This window comes from Periplaneta americana, chromosome 10, assembly GCF_040183065.1.
Source record: "Periplaneta americana isolate PAMFEO1 chromosome 10, P.americana_PAMFEO1_priV1, whole genome shotgun sequence".
Lineage (NCBI taxonomy): Eukaryota > Metazoa > Arthropoda > Insecta > Blattodea > Blattidae > Periplaneta > Periplaneta americana.
Genome location: NC_091126.1, coordinates 24,381,205 through 24,406,692, shown reverse-complemented (window position 1 = coordinate 24,406,692; position 25,488 = coordinate 24,381,205). Strand labels below are relative to the sequence as shown.

The following is a 25,488-nucleotide window of genomic DNA, read 5'->3' as shown; positions in this document are numbered from 1 at the left end:
GTTAATGTAAATTAAATTTGGTATTGAAAGACTTCTAATTAAAAGTTATACATTGTTAAAGAAGTAGTTTAAGGTCATTGTTTAGTAAAAAATTGAAAGCTTACTAAAAAACTCAAAATACTCTCAAAATTATAAAGTCAATGTAAATTAAATTTTGTATTACAAGACTTCAAATCAAAAGTTATACATTGTTACTAAAGTAGTTTAAGGTCAATGATTAGTACAGAACTGAAAGCTTATTAAAAACTCAAAATATGCTCATAATTATAAAGTCAATGTAAATTAAATTTTATATTACAAAACTTCAAATCAAAAGTTACACATTTTTAAAGAAGTAGTTCAATATCAATTATTGGCAAAAAACCGAAAGTTTACTAAAAAGATTTAAAATACTCTCATAATTATAATGTCAATACGAATTAAATTTTGTATTACAAGACTTCAAATCAAAAGTTATACATTGTTAAAGAACTAGTTAAGGTCAATGATTAATGAACGAACTAATGGCTTTCTAACAAATTCAAAATATTCTCACAATAAAAATATTTTCAAATGTTCTTAAACATAATGAACTGATGCAGAGTCTGTTTCACCACAACAGTTAACATCTGATTCAACGTTATAGGCTTTATCAGCACGATATACTTTCAGAAGATTCATGCAGAAAAGTAATACGGCCTGATTTTTCCATCCGTCGCCGAAATGTTTTGTACGAAGGTTGTTACCATAATTTAAATTTGCTTCTGTAACTATATTCCCTCTGGGAATAACTTGAGGCTCAATATAAAAAAAAATGTTGTGCCCCTTTTTGACAATACTTATATGGAGTATGGAGTATTCACTCATTCATTCATTTATTTTATTCCATAGATCTTACATGAGCAATGAAGCTTTAAGTTGTTGAACAAGTGTAAATTTTACAATATTACAATTACAATTTTTACAAAATTTTTAAAGTTTTACAATTTAAAAATTTTCTACAATTTTTACAATTTTGTGCAATTTTTTACAATATTTTGGCGAGATGTAGTGGGATGAAGTGAGGTCCGAGAATTCGCCAAAAGATTACCCGGCATTTGCCTTTTGGTTGGGGAAAACCTCGGAAAAACCCAACCAGGAAAGTTATGGAACACACTTTTGGAGGATAAGACGCATTTTGGAGCATCAACCATATTATCTCCTACTAAATTTATTGGGAGAAGAATTTTTTTTTTTTTTTTTTTTTTTTTTTGGAATATCGTTTTGTGACAGTATATTGTGTATTGATCAAAAAGTGCAGTGATGTACTTATCTGAATTTTTTATTTTTCGGGATAAGACAGGTTTTGGAACTATAACTCTCATATTTCAATGCATTATATTGCTTTGACAATCAATGTCATTTTCGAGTACATTTTTCTCTATCGGATGTTAACTGCTTTCTTTCCGGCACGGGTAATAATTCATTTCTGATAAAAAACGAGATGTACTGTAAACGAAACACCCTTTAGTATTTTACTTCCTTTAAGGCTTATTCCAAATTTTATATGCATCCTCGCTCATCCCCTACCATCTAGCTATGATCCAGTTTTTATTGTCATATACTCGTAAACGAGTTCAGGGCTAGAGTGTTGAATGATTTTATTCCAGTTTTCTTCCCACTTCATTTTATGGTTTAAATACATCATTTATTATGCCTGATATTTCAAACCAAATATGATCGATGTCCCACTTCCCCCTGACGTGAATTACTTTCCGGAATAAATAAATTAATAAAACGTAACGGAATATAGAAACATGAAAATGCAGAAAATATCGGTATACTCGTACTAAATAATATGATGTTAAAAAACTTAAACAGTAATTCTATGAATCGAAAATAAAGGAATAGAATAAATTAGAAGAATTCGTTCACTGTTTTGCTAGGGCAGATTTGGAAATTTAACTTAAAAAAAGTATGGCATCATCTTGCCTATACAGAGTGAACAGTAAGTATTGTCAATTTCAGGGGGTTAAGGCCCATTCGCAATGAAAATTAAACATAACCGTAACATAAACACAGAAGTTTGTGCCCAGGCTACCAAATGGGATCATTCACAATGATTTACATAACCATTGACATAAACATTACCGTAAGACGTTAACATGAAAGTTTGCAAACTCCAAACTTTCATGCTTATGCTTACGTGATTTGCAAACAGAACACAATCGTGGAGCGCTGAAGTATACGACAGGATATGAGGAAATGGCGTCGTTGTTATGTTTCCATGGTTACCAAGTATGTTTGCGGTTATGTTTATGTTCCCATCGTGAATGATGGTATGACTTCTTGATTTTACCGTAACGTTTATATTCTTAAGTTAACGCTTACGTTATGTTTAATTTTTTTTATTGTGAATGAGCCTTTATTCTTTGAGATTTTTTCAGGACATGGGAGGAGTGATAGTAGGAGGAAGAAAAATAAATAAACATTTGTTGATGATACGGCGTTGTTAGCAGAAGAGATGATACTAAGGAATAAGCTATTGGAACTAAATGACAGCTGTAAGCAGTATGGAATGAAGATAAATGCAAACAAGACGAAGAGCATGGTCACAGGAAGAAAAATACAGAAGATAAACTTGAGAATTCTAAATGAGGCAGTAGAGCAAGTGGACAGCTTCAAATACTTAGTGTGTACTATAAGCAGTAACATGAGCTGCTGCCAGGAAATCAAAAGGAGGATAGCAATGGCCAAGGAAGCTTACTGCATAATAGAAAAAGGAGCATCTTATGCGGACCTCTGGAAGAAGAACCAAGGAAGAGACTAGTGGAGTGCTTCGTGTGGAGTGTGATATGTGGCAGAAACATGGACATTACAACTGTTATGGATGAGCGAACTGCAATAGGTTGAAAGTATTGGCGTAATTAATTCCAAATTTATATGCGTCATACAACATTCTCAGTCATAAACAAACACTGCATATATATTCTTTGAAAATTTTGCCTCGGTAGATGATATTACATGTATTAGATTGTGAATATCAATTTATTCGACGAAAAATATGTTAAATGTTATGTTTTATTTAACGACGCTCGCAACTGCAGAGGTTATATCAGCGTCGCCGGATGTGCCGGAATTTTGTCCCGCAGGAGTTCTTTTACACGCCAGTAAATCTATTGACATGAGCCTGTCGCATTTAAGCAACACTTAAATGCCATCGACCTGGCCCGGGATCGAACCCGCAACCCTGGGCATAGAAGGCCAGCGCTATACTAACTCGCCAACCAGGTCGACTACGAAAAATATGTACTGCGCTTGAACATTTTTAATTTCAATCATTTATTTAACATGCCTATCAACTGGTTAGCTAGAATTAAAAAAAAGTGGTATTTGGTGGGATGAGTCCGAGGAACCATAATATGTTTACCTGACATTTACCTCACAGTTGTGAGAAACCTCAGAATACCACAATGAGTTTCAACCCAAGCAGGATTCAAACTGAAACCTCAAAGCAAGATTCCAGCTTGCTAACCAATGAGCTACTCAGGTAGCTTTATCTCGTAATAAAAATATATTTTTATACACATTAATTGCAGGAGTGAGAGGAAAAAGGATAACATTAAAACAATTTAGAAATTAAATTGAAATAGCCTTTTTGTAGAATGTTGCTTAAGCTATGCAATGAGTGTAAAAAGGGGAATATTGCAGTCTCATATCATTGATAAATCCAGCATTGAAGCTTTAATTGAGTGGAAAAAAGATAACATTCCAGGAATGTTATCTTTTTTTCTACTCAATATTGCATTGTAAAAAAATCTGAGGTCACAGTTTTCTGCCATGTAACAGAACATTTTCAGTCATTAAACAACAAGTTCGAAGATTAGATGGGATTTCTCTCCAAATAAGTATGATGACATCATTCGAAATGCCAGAAAACTCACCCCCCCCCCATATCAAGTAAAGAGGCTTCAAAACAATCAGGTACTCAACTTGAAACACTAGCGGCCACAGTATTTCAAGAAAACATGTAAAGATATTGAGAATAAAAACCTGATATTCAACATCAGTAAGTATAGGAAACTTATTTTCACTCAGAAGATGAAAGGCAGTGTAGACGCTTAAGAGTACATTGATGGTTTGCACCATGAAACATTCAGGTTGAAGAAACAAGATCATGTGGAGCTCCCAACTACTGCAGCATATAACGGGAAACTTGGAATCAACATCAAAAGTTAGAGGACATCTCAAAAGTCACGTACTACATGCAAGTTTCTCTTCAACTATCATAACCAGAATTACTGTATCTTTCATATTTCTATGTTGTGGACGTGTTATAGTTGTTTAAATGAAGGCCTGTTAATTTGCACAAGAAATTAATTTGTCCTATGCAATAAAAACCTAAACTAAAGAAATTTGTCAATAATTAGTTGTACCGTGACCGTAAAAACACACACACACGCACACGGACTCACTCACTCACTCTCTCTCACACACACACACTCACTCTCACTCTCACTCTCTCATTCACTCACACACACACAAAATAGATCATGTCGAAGACTGCAAACTAACAAAAGGAACAAAGATGAAAGCGAAACGATCGTAAAATTTAAAAATATATTTCTCTTGAAGTTTGCTATAAAATAATTCCTTGTAAATAATATACATGCGCTATATAATGCTACGAAAATAATGTTTTAAACATCATAGAAGTACTAACATCAACTTCAGTACGTTATAATTATAAGCACATTTAATTAGCTTGTTAAAATGAGACGTTCTCCCTACGTATTTAATTGATCTCTCGGTGTGTACTTCTGCTAACTGCAATATATTACCTGTTTTCAAGTGGAATATAATTAGCATTTCAGCACGGTACGAAGCAAATACTTACTTAACAAGTACACGCAGCGGTAAACGTTCTGAAATATAGGTTATGTTTCTCCTTACCTTGTTATGGTGACAAGCTTGTTGAAGAAACTGGATTCTGCAACGTACAGGATTACACAGCACAGACGCAAATACACTTATGCAATTATATTTTAATATTGCTATGTCAAATTAAGTATAATAACGTAATATTAAACGAAAATTTAAAGAAGATAACACACGACACAAACCTGCTTTCACTCATAAACACTGCGCACACAGTTCGCGCAGATACCAGACGTCACAGTCAGCTGGCACCAAAGCCAAGTTTACATGGTTTCGTTCCAAAGCTTGAGTGCGTATTAGCTGTCTATGCAAATGAATAAAAGAATATTATGGTCCAGGGTTATTTTATTGACATAAAACAATATTTGAAACGTACTAACAAAGCTTATTATAAATCAACGGGCTCGATTGTTGTATTTCTAGTCTGTATGTTACGAAACCATTATTTATATGAGAATGTAAGTAATTTTCCCCAGTTCGAGACTGTATCTCTGTAAAAGAAAGCTTTTCTAGTTACATTTAATCCACTTCAGCATGAACCGTACAATCTGCAAACCGCTTATGAAGGATAAATAACGTATTCCTTCTGTCATCGAAACAAATTATTCCAGTTATTGTTAAGTTAGAAATACTTGCGGGAAAATAAAACAATGTGGTAGGATATTTGACTACTACTAGTACAATTATTTATGTAATCATGTGATGAACAAAAATTTTCCCATTCACAAAAAGAATAAAAATTATGGAATTCTGTTACGTGGTACCCATTATGTTAAATAAAGTTTTCGAGGGTGTTACGTGGAATTGGCTTGCATCATAAATATCATATACAACGTTGTCATGGAGTATTTAAATCGATTTGAATAACTTTGCCTATTAAGATCTTCATGAAAACGGGAATTCAAAACGATCTGAGTCTCAACGTCGATACACCTAACACGTGGGATCGGATCGTATTCAATACGGATTGAGTTTCTTGAAAATTTTTATCGTATTCAAAACTATTTCAATGCGCTAAGCGCATGAACGATCGTCATTTGTTTGATCCCGCTTCTGTTTTACAAAGAGCGAGAGAAATTTTGTATGTTGAATGTCGTGCTATCACACATAATATTTTGTATTTTCCTAAAAGCTAGAGTTATCATTCTATATTATCGAAAAGAATAATATTAAGTTTTCATGCGCCTCATATAAAAAACGCAACGTAGCTCATAGTCAAGACCTACAGGATGACCAACATGCTAACATGTTGATGGCATTTTAACGAACATAACTACTTTGCCAGAAAAAATAAAGCATTATTATTATTATTATTATTATTATTATTATTATTATTATTATTACTATTATTTTCGAAACTTCAGCTTCCCTATTGAAACAGTTTTCAATAAGTATCGAAAATTGTATGAAAACAGGGTTGAGGGGGGGGGTCCAACATTAGCATTCAAAAATATCTGCCCTATGATTTTATGATCGTGTAAGCGAACTTTCTAACCACGGGATAAGTCAGAAACAAAGATGTAAAAATTGACGAACGTTGAAAGAGTTCACTAGTTCTCAATAGGTGGCACCATTATTGAGGCGGTTAAAAAGTGACAGGAAAAACGATTATGTAGATTAAGCATAAATTATTTTCATAATTGGCAATATCAGCGGTTTTTTAGCTAAACCCAGTGTCGTTGTACAATCAGTAGAGTGGTATGAAAAACTGAATTCTATAATGAGGGTATATTTATGTACGATTGACAAAATATTATCTTCGCCATCTATTCATACAAGTAATAAATAAAGTAGCCACACTTAAACGAACAAATTATCGAACACTATCGATTAGTGGTGTCAGGTATCTTTGAACGTCAGTATACTCAGTACGGTAACGGTGTCGAAATCGATTTCAATATTCCATGAAAAATTTCGAGGGAAAAATTGTTACGGGGCCGGATATCGAACCCGGGACCTTTGGTTAAACGTACCAACGCTCTCCCACTGAGCTACCCTGGAACTCTACCCGACACCGATCCAATTTTTCCCTCTATATCCACAGACCTCAAAGTGGGCTGACAACAGTCAAGCAACCAACATTTGAGTGCACACTAACTCTGTGTGACTTTAAATTGTGGTTTTCTGTTACGTACAGTGACGTGTATTATGCAAATTAACTTTACAGGGAGTTATTCCTGAAAGCTTAATTTGCATAATACACGTCACTGTACGTAACAGAAAACCACAATTTAAAGTCACACAGAGTTAGTGTGCACTCAAATGTTGGTTGCTTGACTGTTATCAGCCCACTTTGAGGTCTGTGGATATAGAGGGAAAAATTGGATCGGTGTCGGGTAGAGTTCCCGGGTAGCTCAGTGGGAGAGCGTTGGTACGTTTAACCAAAGGTCCCTGGTTCGATACCCGGCCCCAGAACAATTTTTCCCTCGAAATTATTCAAATTAACTTTACAGGGAGTTATTCCTGAAAGCTTAATTTGCATTCCATGAAAACGTAGTAATAACTGGCTTCATTACAATAAAATATTAATAACGCAATTTTCTCGATTCTAATTATGAAACGTCACACTATGATATTAAGAAAGATTTTCAAGGGTTACTTGAATGTTTCTTCGCCTTTGACTACTATTTCTTGTCGATATCTAACATCCTTCATTATTTAGGATTGCAGTTCGACTCTAACAAACCCAATTAGGATGAAGATCGTGATTTTCTCTCAAAATGCTTAAAGTGACACTCAAGAAAATCTAATTCTGTGCAGAATGGTTTTTAAATTAATCACACGAATGGACCTTCTCGATTTAATTAAATTATACTAGATGAATTGTCTACTTTTTGGAATGTTAACACTGTTTGAGTTATCTTCTTTAGTTTTCGGAAAAATGGCACGATAGAACCTACAAATCTACCATGACAGTTCCGTATCAACTGTGTTCTAACTCTAACAAACGTAGTTGACGTAATGGTTAAAGCTTTTTATTTGTTTTAAACGCCTCCACATATATTCAATACTTACGGCTTACTTCAACCTGTAGTCTGACAGTGCTGAATTCTACTAATGTTTTAAACACGCAATCAAATCCCCGGAGGTAGGATGAAAAGCGAAGATGATTAGTAACATTGAATTGTAATATGGGAGATATATTTAAGAAAGTTCCTGGAGCATTCTTATAAAGCGATAGAGTTCTTTCAATAATATTTACGAGATATTTTTTCCGGATTTACTTCCCTCGCAAAGAAAGCTATGCTAGATAATTTTCAATAGATAAAAATGCCCTTTTGGGCTCTATGAACGCACAAGGTAGGGCATGGAAGTAGAGCTCCATGTTCCATGACTAAAATAAAATGGTAAGGTGAGCACCACGCTCGGACCGCTTTTCACCCCCGAGTAAAAATTCAGAACTTAATTTTACAGGAATATTAAAGCTCATACGTTTGCAGAACTAAGTTCCGATAGTTCTCAACAGGTGACACTGTTATTGGAACGGGTAAAAATGTGTGGAGGAAAAATGGTTGTGAAGATTATAGTATCAAAGGATTTCCGCTAATCCTAGTGGTTTTTACAATCACTGTATATGGATGAAATTTTGAATTTAATAATGTGGGTATATTTACGTACTATTGGCTGCACTGACTGTTATCTTTTCCATCTATTCATAGAAGTAATAACCGAAAAAGTAGCACTTACACTAACAAATTATCGATCACTATCGATTAATGGGGTGGTAAGGTATTTTTGAACGCCAATACAATAGCGACATATATGAACACGCTCGTAGAGTCGGAGGGAATAACGACAAATTATGGGAATTGCCATTGCACAAAGAAAAACACTAGGGAAGGAGGGATTCCATTTCCGATAAGTACTTTCTATAAGATAGTTGCTAAGCAACGCGTAAGTTGTGGAGAAATAAGTATACCGGTGTTCAAAGATATCTGAACTACGATTTTATTATCGTATAAGCGAACTTTCTAATCACGGGATGTCAGAACTAAAGATTTTAAAAAATTGACAAACTTTGAAATAGTTTCGATAGTACTCAATAGCTCACGATTAGGGATAACGCGGAAATTCTACTTGAAGCAAGTAAAGAGATAGGGTTGGAAGTAACTCCCGAAAAGACTAAGTATATGATTATGTCTCGTCATCAGAATATTGTACGAAATGGAACTATAAAAGTTGGAGATTTATCCTTCGAAGAGGTGGAAAAATTCAAATATCTTGGAGCAACAGTAACAAATATAAATGACATTCGGGAGGAAATTAAACGCAGAATAAATATGGGAAATGCCTGTTATTATTCGGTTGAGAAGCTTTTGTCATCTAGTCTGCTGTCAAAAAATCTGAAAGTTAGAATTTATAAAACAGTTATATGACCGGTTGTTCTGTATGGCTGTGAAACTTGGACTCTCACTTTGAGAGAGGAACAGATATTGAGGGTTTTTGAGAATAAATTTCTTAGGAAAATATTTGGGGCTAAAAGGGATGAAGTTACAGGAGAATGGAGAAAGTTACACAACGCAGAACTGCACGCATTATATCCTTCACCTGACATAATTAGGAACATTAAATCCAGACGTTTGAGATGGGCAGGGCATGTACCACGTATGGGCGAATCCAGAAATGCATATAGAATATTAGTTGGGAGGCCAGAGGGGAAAAGACCTTTAGGGAGGCCGAGACGTAGATGGAAAGATAATATTAAAATGGATTTGAGGGAGGTGGGATATGATGATAGAGAATGGATTAATCTTGCTCAGGATAGGACCAATGGCGGGCTTATGTGAGGGCGGCAATGAAACTCCGGGTTCCTTATAAGCCAGTAAGTAAGTAAGTACTCCATAGCTTCCACCATTATTGAGTCGGTTAAAGGACTGTCAGCAAAAATGATGTAGATTAAGCATAAATTATTCTCATAATTGACAATATCAGCGGTTTACCGCTAAACCCAATGTCGTTTTACAATCAACAGAAGGGATGAAATATATTCAGTTTTATATTGCGGGTGTATTTATGTACGTTTGGCAACACTGACTTGTATCTTCGCCATCTTTTCATAGAAGTAATAACTAAAGAAGCCACATTTACACTAACAAATTATCGATGATAATCGATTAGTGGTGTCAGTATGTTTCAACGCCAGTATAATTTGTTGTCACAGTTTAGGTTCTGATAGTGAAAACTACATAATGATTGTGTTTATTATATCCTGTTTCTACTCATTATCTTAATATGTTTATAAACAGAACATAAAATTGAAAAAAAGAAGAAGAAGTTAAGTGGCTTAGATTTTTGTAATTTTTCCTCCTCCGTAGCACGGCTTCGAGATTATTCTGCAGTGAAGCTATATATTGCGAAAATAAATTCTCAATTATCATCACGTAACCATTTTTATCTATGCAAATTTATAGTTGTGATTAATAGTATTGTAATTTATAATGCTTCTAAATTAATTCCATTGTTATCAACACATTTGAAATGGAAAGGAAAGCTACACTTCTCTGTCACGCAATACGAGGCAAGACGTCAGCTCAGCTGCGGAGGTGGGGGACCAATCGTGCCTTGGGCGAGGAGAGTACAATAATCGCTACCTATTGCTTCATCAAAGATTATGAGCGTGTATTATTCGCGCAACGAACCAACCACATCGCAAACAAGTTGCTGCTTTAGGTTTCTTAATATAATTTTGTGCTTATATTAGTCATAGTCCACACATGAAAATGCCTAAACAAATAAGGGTGATGTTTAGGTAGCTGTGGGGATGCTTGCATTACACGTAATTTTATATCAAATGATACACATGTATTAAATTGGAATTTCACATTGAGTATGTGTTGTGGATATGTTATGTGTTTATATATTCATACTGTTCTATGTTCAGATGTTGAATTTTCATTGCGATGTGTAGTACTTCCATTCCTGTTTCTATATTACTCCGATTGTGATGTGTTTAGTGTAATTTGATGTGTCGTGCGGTTTCGTTATTGCTTAATATATTCTTTATACTGGGTGTTCATTTCAAAGTGTGTCATGACGTCACTGTTGTGAGTCAGCGTTTTGAAGCGAGTTTCAGCTTTTATGTCAGAGAGTTGCCTATTAATCAAGGTGTTCAATCTGAACTTGAGAACGTGTATGGTATAACTTGAACGTCGTAGCAACAGATGGCGGTCTGTACTGTCTGTGTGCTACCATAACCTCTTTCGAACTGTGTTTTGCGCGGCCAAGTCGTACGGAGGGTATTAATTGTTATCATCGTTTGCGTACCGCAACATTCTACAATACAAATCAAATGCTCCGTGTCCATGTTGACCGTCGAAGTTAATGTCAACAAATACGTAAGAAATCGTCTTAACCCTCTCCCCATATCCCGACAGTAAGGAAAAAACCCACCTCAGTATATGTGTCCAAACAGTTCACATTCCTGCCACTACCGGCGTTACCGTACATATCAGTAAGTACTCTTCAGAATGAACGCCGTACTTGCTATGCAACTTCTCTGACATATAGGTAATACACCTCTGCGGAAGTGTAGGAAGATTGAATTCTCTAGGCTCATCGACTAGCCATATGACGGCATACAGCGAACAATGACACATTTTGAACTGAACACCCAGTATTTTATGTGGTGTGATCTGCCAGATTATTCTATACGGAAAGAAATCTGGCCAGCTATTGCATGTTAACTTATACACTTCAGTTGTATTGTCTTTATTTGGTGTGAAGGTTTAATCATTTCCGTAATGTGTTATTTGTTTTGCATAATATTCTGTATTTATTTTCATTAATGCAGATGCGATTTTGGTTGGTTTTATGATAAATTAATGTTGTGTATTTATTATCTTGCTGCGTTTGTGTTGGTTTATGATTTTTTGTGTGCTTTATATTAATATGTCTGTTATTTTCAGATCGTAACCATAATCTTGTGCTATATATGTTCATAGTATTTTGCTCATCACTACAGTCGTCGTCATCCTTTAATATCAATCAATCTCTATACCATTGTGAAGATATCACACTGAAAAGATGCCTATGGTTATCCAAGTTACATTTACATTTTTAATAAAATGTTAACACTATTAAATTTTTTACATGAGTGCTATTATAATTTGATCTTCAAGAAGAATAACATTATTAATAATTCGAAATTTGTGATTTAGGAATAAAATAAATTCGAACCAAGGATTGGTGGATTACTGTAGACACTGATTGTTACTTATACTCATCATGCTAAATAAAAATAGCGTAGTTACATATTTTGTTTAAAATTCGGTTTATGTAAGCTCAACAGTCGTTCGGAAATGAAGTTATTAAAATGTTCGATTCTTTCTCGATGTAAATATGACCTCTCTGTCAATTCATTCATGCGCATAATGATAATGCGCGTTAGGCTGTTACACAGGTTCCAATATTATAGATCCTCTGAAACTATAGCTACCAATTTACTCTAGATATAATCCTGAAATAGTTGGAATCACTCATGAGGTTTTGAGCTCTCTATTTCCAGGGATCAGAGTCGGATGACAGAACTGTCAATGCCGGCTGTGTTTGGTAATGATCGGCATTTGCGATTTGGAATGGGACTAATTCTGTGGCCAACTATGCTTTAATATATGAAATGCAAGTCAATCGTTCAGTTAATTTGATATGTATGGAAGAATGGAGTCATGTGTCGATTTAAACCGCGGACACACTGAAAAATACTTCAGCACATTCTGAATTATTTAACTGCGAGTAAGGAAATTGCGTATCATCATCATCCTTAGCTCGACAACCCATCATGGGTCCTGGCTGTCCATTGGAGTTTCCGCCATTCATCCCTATTTCTAGCAACACTCATCCAGTTTTTAACTCCAATAGTTCTGGCATCTTCCCTGATGCCATCCTCCCATTTGACCTTTGGTCTTCCTCTTCGTCTACTTCCCCCTGGTTCATATCGGAGGACTCTGATGGCTGGTCTCGAGTCCTCTAATCTCATTATATGACCAGCCCACCTCAGGCGTCCCATTTTTATAAAAGATGTTATATTGGGTTCACTGAAGAGTTCATATAATTCATGATTATACCGGGCTCTCCATTCGTTATCTACATTGACTGGCCCAAAGATCGACCTTAAAACCTTCCGTTCAAAAATGTTTAATCTATGTATACCCTTTTTAGTCAATGTCCAGGCTTCTGAGGCATAAGTGAGGACTGGTCTTATCAAGGTTTTATATATCCTAATTTTGCTTTGGGGGGTTAATATTTTAGATCTAATATGTCTCACGAGACCATAGTAGCATCTATTAGCGAGGAAGATCCTTTTACCAATTTCAAGACTCATATCATTATCTTGACTAACTATAGAGCCCAAATAACTAAAATTAGTTACTCGATCAAATTTATAGTTTCCAATCTCCAAGAAATAATCTGCACCACAAGCTCTATTTGGGTTAGATATCATGTACTTGGTCTTCTTTTCATTCACTTGTAGTCCCATCCTCTTTGCTGCGTCCAGTAGAGAGTTAAATGCATCTTCCAGTGCTGTTCTTCTTCTAGCAACAATGTCGATGTCATCTGCATAGGCTAGGAGTTGTATTGATTTATAGGAAATTGCGTATATATACATAAAATTTAAGGGGAGTCTGTAGCCCACACCGAATTTTGACGAAAAAGTAAATTTTGGGTTTTATCGTTTTTCGGTAGTTTAATACCAGTAAAATAATATTATTATTTTATTTCTTCTATTTATCAGCTTTTAGCCCTATCTTCAGCAAAAATATTGTAGTAATTCTTAATGAAAAAAATGTTAGGGGAGAGTCGGGTAGTATCAGACATCGGGTAATATCGGACAGTGAGTTTCTTTCATATACCACACGATGATAGTACCTGATTGACATGGTTACGCTTCTGTGATGTCGCATAGAGAAACGTAACCATGTCATTCAGGTACTACCATATGGTGGTAGATGAAAGAAACGCACTGTCCGATATTACCCGATGTCCGATACTACTCGACTCTCCCCTATCAACAGTAACCTCACTAGAGGTTTTGATTTATCTAGAGAAAATCAAAACTCGAGTGGGATTTAATTGACTATTACACGATTAGAAGAAAGTATATAAAGATTAGAAGTAACGAAGTACTCCAATACAATAAAATATTAATTGACTTACGAAAATACAACTGTCTTCAAATTTGTACCATCTCAACATTATAAATATTACGCTAGTAGATGGCAGTAGAGTGTTATTATTAGCTGTTTTCTTGGCATCAGTTGTGCCAACTATGGAATCTTCATTGAACTCTGTGGACGGTTACTAGTCAAGAAGGCTTTGTTGATTCAGTTTCATTTTTATTAAAACAGTTGCATCCCACTTCATTTATCCCGATCCCAGTAATCAACGTCACTTGACAGATGATTTTCAATAAATCTTAGTATTAAACAATCTCTGATACGTGACTATTCATAATATCATATAACAGAAGCTATAACAAACATAACCTAAATGATATAAACAAGTGTTAGAAAAGTTTTAATTAGGGATGATGAAATAAACAAGAATCGTTTTAATTGACGATGATGAAATAAAAAAATAAACATGAATAATTTTAAAAGAAACAATTACTGAAAGTACAATTTTCAAATTTGAATGTTTTAGTGGTTGGTGGTTCAGTTGGTGTTATATTGGACGTGTGCGTAAAAGAAGTGAACTCTTTGATGTACATGATGTATCGCTCAACTTATTCAGGATTTCCGAATGGTGCTCTTCATTTATTTGTAAATAGGGTTTCAGGGAAAATGCATAGCTATGACCAGTGATCTTTATTAGGCCTAATTCTTTTTCTTGAATGCCAATGCGAATCATATTTGAAAGTGCTCTGCATCGATTGGAGTGGTTTGTAATTTTCTGATTTTTGACGTCCAGACCAGTGCTGTTTGAAATGTTGGCAAGCAAAGAAACAAATGCTTGTGTAGTGATAAAAATAAACGGTCCACACCTGTCGAGTAACGGTCAGCGCGTCTGGCCGCGAAACCAGGTGGCCCGGGTTCGAATCCCGGTCGGGACAAGTTACCTGGTTGAGGATTTTTCCGGGGTTTTCCCTCAACCTAATACGAGCAAATGCTGGGTAACTTTTGGTGCTGGACCCCGGACTCATTTCACCGGCATTATCACCTTCATTTCATTCAGACGCTAAATAACCTAGATGTTGATACAGCGTCGTAAAATAACCCAATAAAAATAAATAAAAATATACAAATGCTAGGGACGCGATAAAATTGTGCGATAAGCAGCCATGATTGGTTGAAAGACGTCCTTTCGTATCATTTTATTGGTCAAAAGTAGTGTGACGTAGTAAAAGTGTAATAGTCAATGAGAAATTTTTTCTTGTCAACCGCTTAGTGGAATTTAAAATTTATTTTTCTGGTTATATGCATAAAAGTAAGACTACATTCTAAGTAAACTTAATTCCAGTTATTTAAATTAAACGAGACCTCAGGTTATTGCTATTAAATATCATATTTCCTGATGAAAGCTATGCTGGAACAATAGAAATTCACTTGAAAATAAAAAGATCACATACATACCAAAAATAGATTTCATAAAAAAAAGAAATAGACATTAAACATTAAAGATATTGACAGTTTCGGTACAGTATCACTCAAATTATTTTATTCTATACCAGTGTACAAATTTATGGTACAGTGATATTTTTACATGAATTTTACACTAAATTCTTAAGGGACTTGACTAAATCAGTGACGCACAAACGTATTTACATTCTTCTTCTTTCAAACTTTCTAGAAGATGAAGCCGATAAGTATTATAATATAAATATTACTGTACATTCTGTATATCTTAAAGTAACAATCATTTTACACGTACTTAAGTATTTAGTATTATAAATCATTAAGTTTATCCAGTACAACGTGTAATAATGAGGGAATTAAAAATGTACTACTTTAGAAATTAAAAAATCAAGATGTTTGTGCACCACTGAATTTACTAATGAAATATATTTCGCTGTGATATTTATACATAGCCAAATGCAAGGAGAATCAATGACAAGGAGATCTTTGTCCATTTCGTAAAAAAATTTACCCTTTCATGAGATTGTTTTCTAAACTATATACTTCAGTGTTGAGGATATAAAAATTATTTCCTTAACAAGTTTTCTCCGTGCATTTAAAAATGCAATAATTTGAATGCCAGTCGTCAGAACGTATTTTTATCGTAAATCTTGTAATGTTAACCTTTTCCGCTCGAATGAGTCAATTTTCAATCACTAACATTTCTGTAATATCGGATTCATATGATTTGCTTAGGTATGATTCCATTTGGTATCCTCAGAAGTAGTGTCGTTCTTTACCGATAGATTGCAGCACCCAGCAGTTCATTGGCCAGCTGTTATTAGGAAGAGATTTTTTTTTAAATCCATGGTGTCTCTATGAAAAAAAATTCAAGTCAGAAAGGGTTAAGAAATGCTGTCATAATTAGGCCATTTCAGAAGATTACATCTATATAAATATTAGCGTTATTTTTTTCCACATATAATGCATTAAAAATTAAAATTATTAGTATAACTCCAAATTTATGATGAAATGTTAACTGCTTATCGGTAAAAAATAATTAAATTTACCCTCAGTAAACGACTTTAAAATAATTTTACACAATCTACAAACTTAAAAGAAAAATTCTACAGTACTTTCTATACAGAAATTTATGAGATGATAACTGCGATAGTATCTATAAGGATTTAATAAAACCAATGTTACGGTAAAACAACAAAGTTATTTAATTTGTACGTATCGCTATGGAAATTAATTCAAAGATCGCATTAATAACCCATGACATCTCTGGTTATAAAGTATGGGAGATGACTAAATGGGATCATTTCGAGAGATGAATAGAGGTAGCGAGTTAAACAAAAGTGTTTACTATTATTGTGGTCTTACGTGAACGGGTTTGAGAGATTTTTTACAAAAAAAGCGACCAAACGGCAACATTGGAACACGCTTTCATTTAAGAGTAGCGGTTGATTTGCAGTATTATGTAGGTAAATTCAAGAAAGGTTCAGTAACTTAATGCGTTACAGAGGGATATTGGCGTCTACGCATTTCCACTTTCCACTCTAGTATTGCTTCAGACTTGCGTCTAGCGTCACCGAAATGTGAGAAATGAAACAAGGAGAATATAAAAATAATGGAAAAATAAGGAGAACAAGGGGCAAGCAAGAATGACAAAAGGAAGACAAGAAGAACAAGGGGAAGATAAAGAGAATAAGGGAAATGCAACGAGAATAAGGGTACGGCAAAAAGGAGGAAAATGCAAGGAGAACAAGGGGAACATAAGAAGAAGAAAGCGAAGACAAGGAGAACAAGGGGAGGAAAAGGAGATCAAGTGAAAAACAAAGAGGAAAGGAGAATACAAGAGAACAAGAGAAATGCAAGAAGAACAAGGAAAAGAACGAAAACTAAGAGGCTACAAGGAGAACGAATGCAGGACAAAGAGAACAAGGCGGAGAGAAGAAGATAAAGGGGAACACAAGGAGAACTATAAGAACAAATTCATGGTGAGGAGACAAGGATAACAAGGGGAATATAAAGATAACAAAGGGAAAACAAGAAGAAGAAGGGCAACGCAAGTAGAACAAGGAGAATAAAAGAATGGCTGGAAAAGTAGGGGAACAAGAGAAATACATTAGAATAAGGAGAATAATGAGAACAAGGAGAATATAAGAAGAACAAGGGAAACAAGGAGAACAAGAGCAACGCAAGGAGGACAAGAAGAATAAAACAATGACTGGAACAGTAGGAGAACAAGGGAAATACATTAGAATAACGAGAATAATGAGAATAAGGAGAATATAAGGAGAACAAAAGGAAAACAAGGAGAACAAGGGCAAAGCAAGGAGGACAAGGAGAATACAAAATGACTGGAAAAGAAGAACAAGGGACATATATTAGAATAGGTAGAATAATGAGAACAAGGAGAATATAAGGAGAACAAATGGAAAACAAGGAAAACAAGGGCAACGCAAGGAGGACAAGGAGAATACAAAATGACTGGAAAAGAAGGAGAACAAGGGACATACATTAGAATAGGGAGAATAATGAGAACAAGGAGAATATAAGGAGAACAAATGGAAAACAAGGAAAACAAGGGCAACGCAAGGAGAATAAAAGAATGTCTGTAAAAGTAAGAGAACAAAGGAAACACATTAGAATAAGGAGAATAATGAGAACAAGGAGAATATAAGGAGGACAAAAGGAAAACAAGGAGAACAAGGGCAACGCAAGGAGGACAAGGAGAATACCAAATGACTGGAAAAGAAGGAGAACAAGGGACATATATTAGAATAGGGAGAAAAATGAGAACAAGGAGATATAAGGAGAACAAAAGCAAAACAAGGAGAACAAGGGCAACGCAAGGAGGACAAGGAGAATACAAAATGACTGGAAAAGAAGGAGAACAAGGGACATATATTAGAATAGGGAGAATAATGAGAACAAGGAGAATATAAGGAGAACAAAAGGAAAACAAGGAGAACAAGGGCAACGCAAGGAGGACAAGGAGAATACAAAATGACTGGAAAAGAAGGAGAACAAGGGACATATATTAGAATAGGGAGAATAATGAGAACAAGGAGAATATAAGGAGAACAAAAGGAAAACAAGGAGAACAAGGGCAACGCAAGGAGGACAAGGAGAATACAAAATGACTGGAAAAGAAGGAGAACAAGGGACATATATTAGAATAGGGAGAATAATGAGAACAAGGAGAATATAAGGAGAACAAAAGGAAAACAAGGAGAACAAGGGCAACGCAAGGAGGACAAGGAGAATACAAAATGACTGGAAAAGAAGGAGAACAAGGGACATATATTAGAATAGGGAGAATAATGAGAACAAGGAGAATATAAGGAGAACAAATGGAAAACAAGGAAAACAAGGGCAACGCAAGGAGGACAAGGAGAATAAAACAATGACTGGAAAAGTAGGAGAACAACGGAAACACATTAGAATAAGGAGAATAATGAGAACAAGGAGAATACAAGGATATCTAGAAAAACTGAAAAGTAAGGGAAATACACGAGGATAAGGGGATGGGAAAGGAGAATGCAAGGTTGATTGGCAAAGGAGGAGAATAAAGGGAAAACAATGAGAACTAGGGGAAAACAAGGAGAACAAATGGATAGAAGATGAACGAGGGGAATGCAGTGAGAACAAGAGAAAGACAATGATAACTGAAGACAAGAAGAGAAAGGGAAATAGAACAAGGGAACATAAGGAGAAAACAAGGTGAACACAAAGACAACAAAAGAAATACAAGGAAAACAAAGCGATTAGGAGGAGAACAAGAAGAAGACAACCGAACAAGGGAATACAAAGGAAACAATGAAGATGCTTGCAATTTTATGTGATGGACTATACACAAGTTAGTCCCATATCTGCTGAAGAAAATGACACAGGTCTACGTCAAATGTGTTGGCTAGAACAAAAATGTTTTAATTTTATATTCGTAGGAAACTATATTAGAAATATACATCAACTATTTAGTGCTCGGGGGAAAAAAAAAACATTACCATAATTTAATCCAGGTGAGAAAAAAAGCTGAAGTGGCCCGTGTGTATATTTGTGTAACGAAAAAATCTTAGCCTCTGACAGAGGACTTCAGCAAGAATTTCTGAGTCATTTCTTATCCACGTACAACTTCGAACTAAATAAACTCTGCAGATGATGTCGTCGTTAAATGAAATATTATGAACTACTTCCATAGTCTATTATAATTAACCACTTTCAATTATTCATTAATTATACTAATAAAACATATGGTGGTCCTCTGATATAACTTTCCAAAACGTTCACATTTCACGAGAGATTCCCTGCGAGGGGAGTATTGTCCTTGCGGGCTAAGAGGAGAGAGTAAGCCAGTAACTCCGCGTTCTTGAAGGAGCAGTTGGATGGGAGTGATGTCATTGGTCGCCTGGTACAAACAAGGCTCAGTGAATGGTCGGCCGGTTCCGTGTCGGGAATAAGTTATAAGAGTGGGGAAAAAACTCACATTCCTTGCTCGAATCTTCTCGTGAAATGCACTGTACGTATGCGGACGTGATAAAAATGTTCCTGCTATGATTATCCGATCCAAACGTACTTGAATATTATTGTAATCCACGCGAGAACTTCCATTTGTGTCCGAAATAATGTGAGTACTCTCAGAAGCATCTCAGTGGTTTGGAGAAATATCCGTGGGATGAAGTTTTAATTGAAAGTGAAGATGAAATCAATCCAGAAAATGATATTCTGAACACAAAGAATAAAACGTTTCATTTCGAAAATTGTGTCAAACTCCGATCATATTTAAATCGAGATGAGTCATGGTTACCGTAGGCTATGATCGGGAAGAATGAAATACGATGGTGAAAAAAATGATGCTTTAAGGGAAGATACTGTCAACCTTAAGTTTGCTTTTAATAACTCATTATCTCAGGAACTACTGAAGATATCCTACTGAAAATTTTTAAGGGCAAATAAACAAGATATGAAGACAAATTGACGCGGATCTATCAAGAAATAAATGTTGTAAAAATACTTAACATTTTTTTAAGTAATGTTGATTTGAATCTGTTTCTTATTTAAATATTTTTTTCAGCCCAAACTAACAGATACACACCGCTTAATGTGAGTCAATTTCATTATTCTACTGCTGTCAACTATCTTTAAAATTTCATCTATCTGTTATTTACAGTTCTGAGAAAATGTGACATGTCCGTAAAAATAATAAAATATCAATATTACTTAAAAATTTAAATCTCTTTTAAAACTTTTATTTCTTAATAAAACTGCGCAAATTTGCTTAGAAATCTTGCATCTCTATCCTGCGAAAATTGCATTACATCTTTAATATTTCCCAAGATAATGAGTTATTGAATAAGCAAATTTGACATTGGCGCTTTGGCAGTATAGGGTAGCTCAGGGCTGGATGTAAGCCTCGCTTTGTGCGCGCTTGCGTTCACAGAGAAACCAGCTGCGGACAGGTGTATAGGAACGATAAATAACGCAGAGGTTCATTGACGTGCCATTCACAATGTGTGCAAGACGTGCTTCGCCTAAATATGTACATAAATACTACATTTAATTTTCTGTTTACAACAATTGTAAATGTAGCTTACACTTTGCGCGCCACTGATCGATTCTTATGTCCACGATGAACAAAATTGCGGGAGTAGAAGGAGACAGCTATTTGAAGATCGCTCAAGCTAACGCATAAATCCGCCAGGCCTGGGGTAGTTATTCTCTCCTTAATAAGTAGGCCTACGTACGTAATACAACAATGGCAACCATCTATCTGGGTGAAAAAGAGACTCCATTAAATGCCAGAAACACATTTTTGTAAATTCAGAAAAAAATACACAAACGCTAGAGTTAATTAATATACAAACACCATTTGTATAGGTGGTATTTTTATTTCTTTAATGAATGGTGTGCCATTCATTTAAAAGAAAGTTCTGTAATATTCGCATGTCTTGAAAATAATCACGAACAAATTAAGGGAAATAATTTGTAAAGATGATCTGAACTAATGTTAATTACATGGTAAATAAAAATAGGAATAGAAGAAGAAATAAATAGAAAGAAAGACAAAGACAGAAATAAGGCAGAGACGAACAGTAAAGAAAGGTCAGAACTTGCGACAGTTGAGGATTTAGCAGAGATGTTTGATATGTGTAGAAAAAAATAGTGGGGATATGATCAAAAAGTGCAAGCAAAGTGAAACTGGAAAAGATCGAGAAGTATAGGGGAGAGAGAAAGTGTATAAGCAGATGTGTAGAATAAAATATAAGTATTATAGGAAGTGAGAATAGTGACAATGGACTAGGTGTAAGCAGATTAGTGAGAAAGTGAAAGTGAGCGCAAATAGGAATGAGTGAAAATAGTGAGAAAGGGTTAAGAGAAGTGAACAAGTGACAGCATAAAATTAGCACTAACATTTGAACGTTGGAACAGTAAATGAATAAAAGGTAAAAAAAAAAAACAAATGGGTCAAATAATTAAATATAATAATTTATAGAGAAAAATTGAAATTGAGATTTTAGTAAATAGTAGTTAGAGGAAAATGGGGGTGTGAAAGGAGTATAATATTAGATATATTAGGGTTAATGAACAAATAGGGAATAGCAAATGAAATGTAAAAGAAATACTGAAGGGGAGATTGACCAAGGAACATAAAAGGTACATAGTGTAATTGGGTGTATTTGTGTAGACGTGTACTGCAAATAATGTGTTATTGTAATAATATGTTAATGGTGGCACCGGATACAGAAATGTGAGGTACACCATTACATGTAAAGCAGTGCTGTGAAGAAATATATATCAAATATCAAATACATGGTAAATAATAGGAAAAATGCAGAAACATTAATCATGTTCTTTTTTTCTTTTTTAACGTAATTAAATACGTTACACACCTATTAATGTATTATATGCTTACAATAAATTATTCGGAGTACACTCAAAACTTACAATATATTTTATAATAGGTACTTGTGTTACTACTGCAATACATGCTAGTAAGTTACGAAAAAGTAAGGGAGTACATTGGGCTAAAAAAAATTCACAACTGATCGACTGGCATTCATTTTACAGGTGTCGATAGCAACGTATTTGCATATCAGCTCGCAGTTATACGTTTACAACCTTTCTATAAATAATATTAATTACAAATACAAGATACTTGCTGACACTGCAATTCATGTTGTTTTAATACAAAACCCATAGATCACATATCTGAACACATGTAGAGCCCGATCGCAAACTCGTGCCACCAAACTGCAGGAGCTTCTTTCTGAGGCTTGTGCTGGGAGCGGAGTGGGGGGTTCTGTGTGTGCGGGCGACTGCTTACGCATCGAGAGTACTGTTCAAACACCCCCCAGCAAGACTCTTGGGCGAGTCCATGTAAGTGGATGCCAAATCGTCTTTCGCGCAGGTGGCCACAAGTTTGTGATCGGACTCTACTTCTAATTCAACTGAATTTTTATTAGAGCACAAATTTGCTAATAAATAGTAAAGAACAAGTTTGAAGCAATTGTAAACAATCAACACTTATTTGTTAAACAATAAAACACACTTATTTTGACTATTAATTAAACATGCGCACACTGATACTGCATATAGCAATTACACCAAATAAAGCAAAATTTAATTTCTTAAGCATGAAATAAGTTCAATATACATACACAATTTCGAGTCCAACCTAATTTTTGTACACACAAATAGAGAATGCACTTCAAAGCTCTGCTGTGCCGCTGAACGAATTCTTTCCGCGCTTTACTTCGACTGAAAGTTTATGCTTAAATGAAAAATAAAATAAGTATTGACTGATTCTTGAGATTACTACGTAGTTACTTTCATGGATTCATCATATGCTCTTAACTGTTTCAGGTATGCAATTTTGCAGTTTCACGTTCCAGTGCCACCTTAATTAACTCCCTTCTTCGGCAAGTAAAGAGAAATTTCACTTGAAGTGTGTTATAGCAAATTCCGGCAGTCGCTCCACAAAGTTTTATTTCTGAGAAAAATGGCTAATTGAATATCAATTTTAGCTGTCTTTGCGTGTTCTGTCTTTGATCTTCCGAACCTCTACGCTGAGAGGGCAGCCGCCAAAGAAGTAAATTTCTTTGAGAGTCAATTAAAATTTCATGGTTACAGATCACTTGTCAAATAATGCTTTGCTGGAGTTTAGAATAAATAAAAATGTTACACAAATTATTTTTAAATACTTTAAAAGATTTTAATTGTGCAAAATACAACGCACAAGATTTTCTTTAAGTAACTGAGTAATTGGGTTACTTAATAATTCAGAGTGGCCTACTTAATTTTGCAGGAATTTGCATTTTCCTTCAGGAAAAATATCTAAAGATTCCTGTCTTTATAAATATTTTAAACACTTGATACACTACAGATTTTTAGTAAGGAAGTAAATATTATTTGAGACAAAGATACGCTGTTTTTTAAATTTAACACGAAGTTTTTCAAGGTGTCATTGAAAATAGGGAGTAAGTTTGTATTAAAAGTCTGTGTTAACTTCTTCAAGGTTATTCTTTAAGCGATATTATTATTTGAAAATTGAGATATCTCAACTTACTTTTACAGACTGTGATTCATACTCTAGAGACGAATGAATATATTATTTAGAGTACGGTTGATCTATATGTTGAAAAAGAAAAGAAATTAGTTTTTTCTCTCATAAAAAATAATACTTATGTATTAGGTAAGACGAAATTCTGAAATACAATAAGGGATAAATACAGAAACAACAAATAAATCAAAACCATAATTATGTAGACCACTACAGTGCTAGCTTTTCAAGCACGTATCATTGGTGTTATACAGGGTGTATCAGACCATACAGAATATAATTAGAATGTAGATTTAATATATAAAATAAGATACATATTTATGTAATCTCATGCTGGAAACCGATGTGATTACTTTGCAGTATGTAGAGTGTCCCAGAAGTTCGTGCACTTAATCTAAGAAATGGTAGAAGAGGCAATTTTTTATCAGATATTTTTGGGATGGCGTCGTGCCCTTAGTAAACTTCACGGTGTTAGAATCGGGAATACTGTTTGTTCAGCTGGTACGCTGGTTGGCCCTATTTTACTTCCAGCCTGTCTCAACGACGAAAGCCACCTGCACCTTCTCCAAGAAACTCTGCCCTTTTAATGGAGAAGGTTCCCTGGGCAGTAAGGCAACGCTTATTATTGCAACATAATGACCACACGCAATATTTCTCACATAATATTTGGATGTTTATAGAAAATGTATTTCAGGCAGGTGGATCGGCCGTACAGGACCTGTTGCTTGGTCCTGATCTCCTAATATCATTAGCATGGATTGTCGCACAGTGCAAGCACGCAGTGCAAGAAATCTGCCCACCACTGCCTTAAATATATGCCACAGAGGAAGAATTGTGTATTTATATGTAGAAAGAGGAAATTTTGTTGTTTGCTGAAAATATAGATGCATGTCATCGAAGACAAAAACGTACTAGTTGATAACAACCTCTTGTCAAAATTGAACATGGGAGTTAAGCTTCAAATATCCACACTGTTTGGAACAACTGACGTCATTAAACTCCGAGTGTTGCATCAATAATTAATTATTGTGTCGTATGTAAGCCCAAGCTGAACCCGCCTCACGGGCAAATGCATACAGAAAATTGGCTATGAACTTCGTTCATGCACACACAGTGTCTGACGTCATTTGGAGGGAAGGCTACACGGTTGTGAACAAGTACAATATATAGATAATCCACTAGATTGACATGTCTATATTCAGAGATCATCCGCACAAACTTCACGGGTAATATGTAATTCATAACATGGTGATGAATTGTATGTATATTACTCTACTAACACTGAAACTTTCTACTGTCCCCAATTAAGTAATTAATTTCAATAAATCTAGAAACAAAATGTACTTCCCTTGAAAAGTGAAGACATAGGTAAGTTTCCAAAAGGGAGTAGTGCCAATTTTTCGAATTATGTTTTATTCCATCTAAGAGAGATACATCCATATGAGCAAGGGTGGTAAACTTGTATTGTAAATA

At 34.9% G+C, this 25,488-nt stretch overlaps 1 protein-coding gene across 1 annotated transcript in view; it reads right to left on the bottom strand.

Annotated features, from left to right (window-relative positions):
* LOC138707524 (uncharacterized) overlaps positions 1–5,100 on the bottom strand; it is a 737,224-nt gene extending 732,124 nt beyond the window's left edge. The window contains exon 1 of the mRNA XM_069837052.1: positions 4,912–5,100. The gene's annotated coding sequence lies outside the window, so the exon portion shown is untranslated. The remainder of the gene's footprint in view (positions 1–4,911) is intronic.
* Positions 5,101–25,488: the final 20,388 nt, after the last annotated feature.